At 47.2% G+C, this 10,905-nt stretch overlaps 1 protein-coding gene across 1 annotated transcript in view; it reads right to left on the reverse strand.

Moving 5' to 3' along the window:
- The window catches only part of TMEM219 (transmembrane protein 219), a 36,636-nt gene extending 30,749 nt beyond the window's left edge, over positions 1-5,887 (reverse strand). Inside the window, exon 1 of the mRNA XM_011933543.1 lies at positions 5,756-5,887. The gene's annotated coding sequence lies outside the window, so the exon portion shown is untranslated. The remainder of the gene's footprint in view (positions 1-5,755) is intronic.
- Between the last annotated feature and the right edge of the window lie 5,018 nt (positions 5,888-10,905).

Here is a 10,905-nt window from a genome sequence, read left to right on the forward strand (position 1 = left end):
TTTTTTGAGACGGAGTCTAGCTCTGTTACTCAGGGTGGAGTGCAGTGGCATGATCATGGCTTACTGCAACCTCCGCCTCCCAGATTCAAGCAATTACCCTGACTCAGTCTCTCAAGTAGCTGGGACTATAGGCATGCACCCCCAGACCTGGCTAACTTTTTTTTTTTGAGATGGAGTCTCGCTGTGTCACTCAGGTTAGAGTGCAGTGACGCAATCTCAGCTCACCGTAAGCTCTGTCTCCTGGGTTCACACCATTCTCCTGTCGCAGCCTCCCGAGTAGCTGGGACTACAGGTGCCTGAGGCCTGGCTAACTTTTTTTGTCTTTTTAGTACAGATGGAGTTTCACCATGGCCAGGCTGGTCTTGAACTCCTGGCCTCAAATGATCCGCCCATCTCGGCCTCCCAAAGTGGTGGGATTACAGCCCGAGCCACTGCGCCAGGCCAGTCAATAATAATTTAATTGTATATTTTTAAATAACTTAAAGAATATGACTGGATTATTTGTAACACAAAGGATAAATGCTTATTTATTATGATGTGATTATTATGTGTTGCATGCCTGTAGCAAAGTATCTCATGTACCCCGTAAATACATATGCCTACTATGCACCCACAAAAATTAAAAACAAGAAATTTAAAAAGTTAAAACAAACAAAGGAAAAAACCCAGTGTGATACTGACCTAAGGGTAGATAGAGAAACAAATGGAGTAGAATAGAGAACCCAGAAATAAACCCTCACATATATGGTTAACTGATTTTCAACAATTGATTTTCAACTATTTTCCCTTGTTGAAAATAGTTTTTTAGACTATTCGATGGGGAAAGCATTCGTATTTTTGACAAATGTTGGTGGGCAGTGGGGGAAACATGCAAAATAATGAGGTTAGACCTTTTCTGTACCCCCCATAGAACGCTTAGCTCACATACAAAAAATTAACTCAAAATGGATCAGAGATCTAAACTTAAGTGCAAAAACCATAAAAATCCTAGAAGAAAATATAGGGGAAAATCTTCATCATATTGTATTTGGCAATGATTTCTTAGATATGATACCAAAAGCACAAGCAACAAAAGTAAAAATAGATAAATGGGACTTCATCAAAATAAAAAGTTTTGTGCTTCAAAGAATACCAGCCACAAAGTGAAAAGACGGCTCACAGAATGGGAGAAAGTATTTGCAGATCCTACATCTGATTGATAAGGTACTTGTACCTAAAACATATAAATAACTCTTACAATTCAATAACAAAAAGACAAATAGATCAATTGAAAAATGTGTAAGGGGCCAGGCATGGTGGCTCATGCCTGTAATCGCAGCACTTTGGGAGGCCAAGGTGGGTAGATCACTTGAGGTCAGGAGTTCGAGACCAGTCTGGCCAACATGGCAAAACTCCATCTCTACTAAAAATACAAAAAGTAGCCAGGTATGGTGGTATGCTCTATAATCCCAGCTACTCCGGAGGCAGGAAAATCACTTGAACCTGGGAGGCGGAGGTTGCAGTGAGCCAAGATTGCACCACTGCACTCCAGCGTGGGTGACAGAATGAGACTCTGAGTCTCCAAAAAAAAAAAAATTAGGCTAAGTCTCCAAAAAAAAAAAAAAAAGAAGAAGAATTCTGATACATACTACAACATGGACGAACCTTGAAAACATTGTGCTAAGTGGCCAGACATAAACTCTAGTCACATATTGTATGATTCCATGCATATAAAATGTCCAGAACAGGCAAAGCTACAGGGAGATTAGGGACTGCCAGGGGCTGGGCACACAGGGGAATAGAGAATCACTGCCTAACGGGTTTGGGAGTTCCCTTTGGGGTGATGAGAATGTTTTGGAGCTAGATCAAGGTGATGCTTGCAAACATTATGAATGTACTTAATGCCACTGAATTGTACACTGTAAAATGGTTAAATGGTAAATTTTACTTTGTGTTTATTTTACCACAATTTCTTTTTAAAAACTGAGCTTATTACTTTTTCTGTTTTTTCCTTTTGAAACAGGGTCTTGTTCTGTTGCCCAAGATGGAGTGCAGTAGCACAATCATGACTCACTTCAGCCTCGACCTCCTGGGCCCAAGTGGTTCTCCCACCTCAGACTCCCAAGTAGCTGGGACTACAGGCCTGTACCACCACACCTGGCTAATTGTTTTGAATTTTAGTACAGATGAGGTTTTGTTATGTTGCTCAGGCTGGTCTAGAACTCCTGGGCTCAGGTGATTCACACACCTTAGCCTCCCAACGTGCTGGGATTACGAGCGTGAGCCACTGCGCCCGGCCTACTTTTTTTTCATGTAAACTTCTCTTACTGTGTCTTCATCTCAGGTAAACAGTATGATCATGTACTCAGTCTCCCAAGCAAGAAACCTCTGAGTCAGCCTGGACTCCACCCTCTGCCCTTATCCCATGCAATCCATGCATCACAGTCTTCCAGAAGCCTTCCCCTCCTCTCCATTCCCTTTGCTTCCTTCAGGCTTTCTTTGTCTCTCACCAGGACTCAGCAGTGCCTCTTCACCCTTCTCGCTGCCTCCACTTTCTCCTCCATTCAATGCACCCTCCACACTGCCTCCTGAGTTTGTTTCCTAAAAGAGGAACCTCAAGACTCAGCTGCTCTGCCTGAAGAACTCTGCTGCCTCCAGCAGAAAGCTCCACTTTTTTTTTTTTTTTTGAGACCGAGTCTCGCTCTGTCGCCCAGGCTGGAGTGCAGTGGCGCAATCAAGGCTCACTGCAAGCTCCGCCTCCTGGGTTCACACCATTCTCCTGCCTCAGCCTCCCGAGTCAGCAGAAAGCTCCACTTTTTTTTTTTTTTTTTGAGACCGAGTCTCGCTCTGTCGCCCAGGCTGGAGTGCAGTGGCGCAATCAAGGCTCACTGCAAGCTCCGCCTCCTGGGCTCACGCAATCCTCCCACCTCAGCCTCCCAAGTAGCTGGGACTACAGGCATGTGCTACTTCGGACGGCGAAAGCTCCACCTTTTGAAACAGATATGATCCTCCAGCTGGGGCGCTGTAGCTCACGCCTGTAATCCCAACACTTTGGGAGGCTGAGGTGAGAGGATCACTTGAGCTCAGGAGTTCAAGTCCAGCCTGGGCAACACAGCAAGACCTCCACTGAAATTCAAAAAAATTAGCCAGGCGTGGTGGCTGTAAGAATTAAGGAAAGAGAAGAGAAACATGAAGGGTGGTTTGACAGTCATCAGGGACAAGTTTATTTTGAATAAACCTGAGAGGGGTGGCTGGCAGGGTTAGGTCAGAGCCACCCTCTCTTACAGACTAAGAGTTTGTAAGGATTCAGGGTGGGAGAGTTTATCAGAGGCTTGGACTGCTTCTGTGTCTCTTTGTTGTACTTATCTTGTGCTTATCTTTTATCTGCAGCTACAGGCATATCCCCTGAGTCTGCTTTTAACTTCCATAGGGAAAGAAATGTGCTTATTAAGGCCCATTATTTTTTGTTTGTTTGTTTGTTTTGAGACAGTCTCTCTCTGTCATCCAGGCTGGAGTGCAGTGGCATGATCTCAGCTCACTGCAACCTCTGCCTCCCACGTACAAGGGATTCTCCTGCCTCAGCCTCCTTAGTAGCTGGGATTACAGGTGCGCACCACCATGCCCAGCTAATTTTTGTATTTTTAATAGAGATGGGGGTTTCACCATGTTGGTCAGGCTGGTCTGGAACTCCTGACCTCGTGATCTGCCCACCTCAGCCTCCCAAAGTGCTGGGATTACAGGCATAAGCCACCGCGCCCGGCCTAAAGCCCACTGTTTTACTGGGGCCCATTGTATGAGAATGAAGTTTGGCAGTTACCCAAGAGACTTTGCCTCCACCTCCCTCTACCCAAACTGTCTTATCTGTGTTTTACTGTCTGCTCTTTCTGTCTGCTTATAGTTAGAAGTGATTTCCTTGAAATACATGAGGCTAGAAAGGGAGCTGGAACTTAAAGTGGTGGTGTTTGTTCTAGATGACGGTGCTCCTGCTCCATCAGTGGCATATGGCTATAGTCCCAGCAACTTGGGATGCTGAGGCAGGAGGATCGCTTAAGCCTAAGAGCTTGAGACTGCAGAGAACTGTGATTATACCACTGCACTCCAGCCTGGGCAACAGAGCAAGATCCTATCTCAAAATTAATGCATTATTATTATTAATTTTTTGAGACAGAATCTTGCACTGTTGCCCAGGCTGGAGTGCAGTGGCAGAATCTCTGCTCACTGAAGCCTTCGCCTCCCAGGTTCAAGCAATTCTTCTGCCTCAGACTCCCTAGTAGCTGGGACTACAGGCACACACCACCATGCCCAGCTAATTTTTGTATTTTTAGTAGAGATGGGGTTTCGCCGTGTTGGCCAGGCTGGTCTCGAACTCCTGACCTCAAGTGATCTGCCCTCTTCGGCCTCCCAAAGTGCTGGGATTACAGGTGTGAGCCACTGTGCCCAGCCTATTATTTTTTTAAGAGATCCTTCAAAACCTGGCCTTAACCCTCCTTTCCAGCATCAGCTCTCATTTTTCATTCCAGTCACATAAATGTCTCACAATTCTACCTACTCCATACCTCCATATTTTTGGCTGGTGCAGCTCTCTCTTCTTTCTGCCTTGTACACATTTTCTCTTTCTTCAAGACCAATTTCAAAGGTCACAGCCTCTATAATGCCTTCCCCCACTCTCAGGATGGAGCTCCCATTCCCACTGAACCTTGGCGAGTCTCCACCCCTGATAGTACATAGCACCCTGCATGTTAACTCTCCTGTAGAAAAATCCATCTCCTTTGTTTTTTATTTATTTGTTTATTTACATACAGAATCTCCCTTTGTCTCCCACGCTGGAGTGCAGTGGTGCAATCATAGCTCACTGCAGCTTCCACCTCCTGGGCTCAAGCGATCCTCCTGCCTCAGCCTCCCCAGGTAACTGAGACTACAGGCATGTGCTATCACACTCCGCTAATTTTTAAATTTTTTGTAGAGGTGGGGTTCTCACTATGTTGTTGCCCAGGCTGATCTCAAACTCCTGCCCTCAAGTGATCCTCCCACGTTGGCCTCCCAAGGTGCTGGGCCAGGTGCTGTGGTACCATGCTAGATGGTATGTCACAGGTAGCCAGCGGTTCCTGGTAGTGACTATATTCAGAATGGCAGTTACAAGTAATCGGTTTCTTCTGCAGCAAGCACAGGGGCACAGGAAGACAGTCCTGACTCCAGGGGCTAGCAGCTGTTGGGAATTCTGGGATGCCGGGGCTAGCTCCACTCCTAGGGAAACTATTGTCAGACAGGGCAACTAAGGCAGAAACCTTGGCCAACAGAGCAGAGAAGAGGAAAGGCAGGGGTCTGGTGGGCATCAGGGTTTCCAGGGCTCATCTCGGCAGTTAGAGGAAGGCAATGGCTTTTTGGAGAACAGAATGAAGGACATATTGTGTGGGAAATGTCAGGGATGCGGCAAGGGAGGTGAATTAGCGGGGTACGAACCCCATCGCTTAGCCTGAAGCTTTTCCTGGTCTTTCCATTTTCACTGGCCAAAGCAGCTGTCATACAATTGGGTCCTTTGCTGCTACGATTCCAGGGCTGGAAGGGTCCTTAAAGATATTCCAGCCAACGCCCTGGGTAATGCTGGAATTCCTGCTAGACTTTAGGCTCAATCCACACACTCCCAGAACTAGTAAAGCCCTCAGAGACCTGGGGACCTGGTATGCAGGGCCCACTCTTGCCTCCTCTGGGGGAGTTTTCCCCACCGCCTCCTTTCTTTGCCTGGTCCAAATACCAGCTCCCAGAAAGAGGTCCATACCTGAGATACCTCCACTTCCTCCTCCTCCAGAGCCAGCTTAAAGTCAGGAGGCGGCACAAGGCCGCGAAGCTCCGAAAGTCCCCCAGATTCCTCTGTGGTCAAGCCAGTTTCATTCAAATGAACCTTGTTCCCCGAGGATTTGTTCATGGGGGAGTTATTGTGTACTTGATCATAGTTCCCATGGCTACCGGCTCACAGTGTGAAGGGAATGGCATACATCCACGTCCTCCTGCAAAATTGGGATTTGACCTCATTTATAACCAAACATGCAGCAGGCAACCTTGCAAATGACACAGCATAAAGAGAGTCCAGAGAGTTCTGAATGACTTAGTAGAAAAGAACATTAAATAAAATGGTACATGTGGAAGGATGTGTTCTCTCCCTGGTTCAACTTAGGTGCATAATAGCTGTTCATAGCAGTATTAACCTTGACATTCAGAAGGGAGACCATTCAACTGAAAGGTTGCAAATTGGCAACCCTCAGCCGGAATCTCACCCATAGACCTATTTATCCAATTTCAGAGTACTATGGTTTGAATGAGTCCCTCAAAGCTCAGGTGTTGGAAAGTTAATCTCTGATGTAATACTGTTGAGAGGTGGGATCCTCAAGAGGCGATTATAATGGATTAATGCCATTATTTCAGGAATGGGTTTGTTATAAAAGCAAGTTCAGCCCCCTCTCCCTCTCTCTCATGCTGTCTTGCCACATGATGATGTCTCACCAGAGGCAGCTCCTGTATCTTGGACTTCACAGCCTCCAGAACTATAAGTCAAATAAATGTCTATTGTTTCTAAACTACGCAGCCTGTGATATTCTGTGATAGCAACATGAAGTGGACACAGAGTGCTTAAAACTTGTTCTGAGTGAACTTTAAAAAAATCAGTATCTTTCACTGAAAAAAAAAAAAAAATCCAGGCCTGGTACAGTGGCTCACACCTATAATCCCAGCACTATGGGAGGCCGAGGTGGGTGGACCACGTGAGGCCAGGAGTTCAAGACCAGCCTGGCCAATATGGTGAAACCCTGTCTCTACTAAAAATACAAAAATTAGCCAGGTGTAGTCGCATGCACCTGTAATACCAGCTACTTGGGAGGCTGAGGCACAAGATTCATTTGAACCCAGGAGGCAGAGGTTGCAGTGAGCCGAGATTGTGCCACTGCACTCCAGCCTGGGTGACAGAGTGAGATCCTGTCTCCAAAACAAACAAACAAACAAACATCCAGATTCCAGTGTCAATGTCCTTCTGTTAAGGGCCACCAAGAACACACTCAAAAGAAAGTTTTAAAACAAAGTTGGGGGACTGAGTGTGGTGGCTCATGCATGTGGGAGGCTGAGGTGGGAGGATTGCTTGAACGTGGGGGTTTGAGACAAGCCTGGGCAACATGGTGAAACCCCATCTGTATAAAAATTACAAAAAATTAGCCAAGCGTGGTGGCATGTGCCTGTAGTCCTAGCTACTCAAGGGGGCAGAGGTGGGAGAATCAGCTGAGGCTGGGAGGTTGAGGCTGCAGTAAGTCATGATTGCACCACTATACTCCAGCCTGGGCAAGAGAATGAGACCATGTCTCAAAAAAACAAAACAAAACAAACAAACAAACCAAAAAACCCCAAAACAATGACAACAAAAACCCAAAACAAAAAAACAAAGTCAGTTTTACGGACTCATTGCAATGAAGGAGACCACATAATATGGGGAACCGCAAGGCATCTCAGAAAGAGGTGTTGAAGATGACTTAGACTGGGCATGGTGGCTCCTGCCTGTAAGCCCAGCAATATGGAATGCCAAGGCAGGAAGATCGTTTAGGCCTAGGAGTTCAAGACCAGCCTAGGCAACATAGTGAAACCCCACATGTCTAATTAAAAAAAAAAAAAAGACTTATTGTAGGACTTATGCTCATGTTATGTTTCAGGAGAGGATTCAAGGCAAAAGGGTTTGCTCTGGTTTAGATGCATCACGAAGGAAGGGGTAATTCTTTTTTTTTGAGATGGAGTCTTACTCTGTCGCCCAGGCTGGAGTGCAATGGTACGAACTCAGCTCACTGCAACCTCTGCCTCCCAAGTTCAAGCGATTCTCCTGCCACGGTCTCCCAAGTAGCTGGGATTACAAGTGCCTGCCACCATGCCCAGCTAATTTTTTGTATTTTCAGTAGAGTCAGGGTTTTGCCATGTTGGCCAGGTCACCTGATCTCAGGTGATCCACCCACCGCAGCCTCCCAAAGTTGCTGGGATTACAGGCCTGAGCCACCGCGCCCAGTCTACATCCATCCTTTTTATATTGACTTTGCCTCTTACAAACGATATTCAAAATACTAGACAAGAAGACACCGTAGCAATGAGTGTAGAAGGACAGAAAACAATTGCACCAAGGACAAAATAAATACCTGATCAGATAACCAAAAATCCAGCATGGGGGCCTTATTCCAGGAGTAAAAAAACTGAAAAACCAAATAAACCCAATGCTTGGCAGGGCATAGTGGCCTATAAGCCCAGTGCTTTGGGAAACCAAGGTGGGAGGATCGCTTTGAGCTCAGGAGTTTGAGACCAGCCTGGGCAACATGGCAAAACCCTATCTCTACAAAAAAAAATATAAAAATTAACTGGCATTGCCAGGCGCGGTGGTGGCTCACGCCTGTAATTCCAGCACTTTAGGAGGCCGAGGCGGGTGGATCACCTGAAGTCAGGAGTTCGAGACCAGCCTGACAAACATGGAGAAACTCTGTCTCTACTAAAAATACAAAATTAGCTGGGCATGGTGGTGCATGCCTGTAATCCCAGCTACTCAGGAGGCTGAGGCAGGAGAATCGCTTGAACCTGGGAGGTGGAGGTTGCGGTGAGCTGAGATCGTGCCATTGCATTCCAGCCTGGGCAACAAGAGCGAAACTCCGTCTCAAAAATAAATAAATAAATAAATAGTAAACCCAGCGCTTAAGGATATCAACAAAATATCAGAACTCAATTCAATTAGCCCCCAACCATCAGTAGGATGGCACCTCAGAGACATAAGCAGTTTCAGATGTACATACAATGATGATCAAGGGTCCCAGTCCCAGGCAGTGAGGGCTTCAGCTGAATCTTTGTTGCTCCTCTATTTCTGATAGTATCTGCCAACCAAGGACCACCAGGAAGCACCTGTAGTTGAACAAGGGAGGCTGAACAACACGGACATCTCAGCAAGAGCGTGTGTGAAAGGACTTATTACAGGATTGGAGCTTTCGTTAGGGGACTTCTTAGGCAGGTTCAAGAAGGGGGGCATTTGCTCTGGATTGGATGCTATCAGAGGTAGGGATAATTATTTTTGGTTATCTTAATAATTCTTATCTAGCAGATGGCAGGAATGAATCAAGCTAAAACTGTACTTAGTAAAGCAGCGGCAGTGGACAGGTGCAGTGGTTCATGCCTGTAGGCCCAGCACTTTGGGAGGCCGAGGCGGGTAGATCACTGGAGGTCAGGAGTTCGAGACCCGCCTGGGCAAAGTGGTGAAACCCCATCTCTACTAAAAATACAGAAATGATCTGGGCATGATGGTGGGTGCCTGTAATCCCAGCTACTCTGGAAGCTGAGGCAGGAGAATCACTTGAACCTGGAGGTGGAGGTTGTTACCCTGGCTGGAGTGCATCACTGCACTCCAGCCAGGGTAACAGAGCAAGACTTCATTTCAAAAACAAAACAAAACAGACAAAAACAACAACCAAAAAAGAAGCAGCAGTGACTTAACGCTGTGGGAGCGAGGATTGTGTTGGTAACTTTTGTGGTTTGGACAATGTTCTTGTTTCTGTGTTGAGGCTTAATTATGGAATGGTCTTTTTCTCTATCATCAGTCAAAGAGGGACCTTGTCTGATGTTTTTCGTGAAATTATTATGCTCAACAAGACACCACCATGGCCTCGCTGTTGGTGCCAGGCCAGCTCCTAGCAACATCAAGGCTTCTGGAGTGAGGGTGCAAACCAGCTCCCAGCTGGCAGCAGCTGCTTTTCTTTTTAACACCGCCACACTCGAAATCAGAATTGGCAACCCCTTTGGTAGAACATGAGCTCCCAGTCACTATAAGCCCACTTATACCCAGTAACGGACCTACGTCACTCATTTACACTCTGACCTCTCTCCTGCGAGGTTGGTGATACACCAACCACGCCCAGAGAAAAGTCACTTGTCCAACATCTCACAGGGACCTGCTGGCAGGGCTGAAGATAGAACTCCGACTCTGTGTTTTCCCTCCAGCAACTTCCCTTGCCAGACATTAAAGCAGATTGTTAAATCCCTGATGTATCGGCTTCTAAACTGGATGCAGATCAGGTCAGATAAAAACACTTCTCAGTGCACCTTCTTGTCAACAGTGGGTTCCTATCTTTTCTTCTTTCTTTTGGGATTGGGTGCGAGGTCCCATGACATTAGCTAGGATTCTAAGACCTTTGCTCAGCTGCTGCTGCCACCACTGACACGCACTCTGCTCCTCAAATACAGAGAGCGTGTTCCTGCCTTGAGGATCTTTGCATTTGCCTTCCCTCTGCTTGGAACTCTTCCCTCACATCCGCTTCCTAGCTTCAGCTCGGCATCACCTCCTCAGAGAGGCCTTCTATCCTTGGTGCCCGGGCACCACTGCTACCCCTTTTGGCCTCTTTTTTTTTTTTTTTTTTTTAAAGGATGCTATGTTGCCCAAGCTGGAGTGCAGTGGTCCGATCCTGTATTAACTTCAGCTTCCAACTCCTGGCTTCAAGCGCTCCTCCTGCCTCGGCCTCCCGAGTAGCTAGGCTTACAGACTGGGGTTACAGTTGTGAGCCACCGCGCCCGGCCGCTTTGGCCTCCTTTAAGAGCTTCCCTCCGCGCTTTGTTCCAGTTCTCGTCACGGTCTGTTCAGTGCGCGGGGCTGGGAGGCGGGAAACTGCCCAATGCCCAGACCTCACGGTCTGTTTCCCCTCAAGCTCGTGAAGCTCTCTGACAGCAGAGACCCAATCACGAGGCGGAGACTTCGCTTTCCACATCGGGCAGCGGGTCGGCCGCATCCTCGATCTGGTCTTGGGGACTCGAGACCAGAGGGAAGAGCACTTCGACCCGCCCGGGGAACCTTACGGCCACACACCACCCCATCCACCGGCTTCCCCAGCAAGCCCACTGCGCATGCTCCATACTCCAGCCCCGCCCCCCCATTCA

The sequence above is a fragment of the Colobus angolensis genome, unplaced genomic scaffold (assembly GCF_000951035.1).
Source record: "Colobus angolensis palliatus isolate OR3802 unplaced genomic scaffold, Cang.pa_1.0 Scaffold128, whole genome shotgun sequence".
Lineage (NCBI taxonomy): Eukaryota > Metazoa > Chordata > Mammalia > Primates > Cercopithecidae > Colobus > Colobus angolensis.